The 501-nt window shown below is 74.1% G+C and overlaps 1 protein-coding gene across 2 annotated transcripts in view; it reads left to right on the top strand.

Moving 5' to 3' along the window:
* Positions 1–6: 6 nt before the first annotated feature.
* SLC7A1 (solute carrier family 7 member 1) overlaps positions 7–501 on the top strand; it is a 107,594-nt gene continuing 107,099 nt past the window's right edge. Inside the window, exon 1 of one of the 2 annotated variants that reach the window (XM_006158417.3) lies at positions 7–143. The gene's annotated coding sequence lies outside the window, so the exon portion shown is untranslated. Of the gene's footprint in view, positions 144–200; positions 396–501 lie in introns of those variants that run through there. The other variant, XM_014591563.2, reaches the window with a different exon arrangement.

Here is a 501-nt window from a genome sequence, read left to right as displayed (position 1 = left end):
ACGGCCATCAGGCACCCGCTAACCGCAGCCTCGGGTCCGCTCCCCGCGCGTCCCGCCGTGTAGTTGGCCGAGGGTCAGTCTGTCAGTGCATCCGTCTGTCCACCCGCCCGCGGTCCCGCCTGCATCCCACTGCAGCCAGCTCGGTGAGTACCCGGCCCTCGCCGGCGCCGGGTCAGCTCCCCAGGTTCAGGTCACCTTGGAGGGGCCCCAGCGCCGCGTGGGGCCGCGGGAGGGTGGTGCGGCAGCGGAGAGGGTCCCTTGCCGGGGCGCTGGCATCCTCCGGGGAGAGGGAAGGAGAGAAGGGCCGGCCCGGGGGTGCACCGGGGCCGGTGCCCATGCGGCGGAGTCCATTTTGCTTCCCTGAAGGCGCGGCGTGGTGCATGATGCAACACCGAGTGAGTAAGCGTGGGCGACCTGCACCAGGGGGATGCCGCGCGGCACGCCTGGCCAGCAGCCCGGCCGCCGGGACGTGCGCGGTGGTCCGGCTGGGCAGGGGCGGCG

The sequence above is a fragment of the Tupaia chinensis genome, unplaced genomic scaffold (genome assembly GCF_000334495.1).
Source record: "Tupaia chinensis unplaced genomic scaffold, TupChi_1.0 Scaffold000597_1, whole genome shotgun sequence".
Classification (NCBI taxonomy): Eukaryota; Metazoa; Chordata; class Mammalia; order Scandentia; family Tupaiidae; genus Tupaia; species Tupaia belangeri.
The sequence above is the reverse complement of the archived record's forward strand: the minus strand, read 5'-3'. Positions and strand labels throughout refer to the sequence as shown.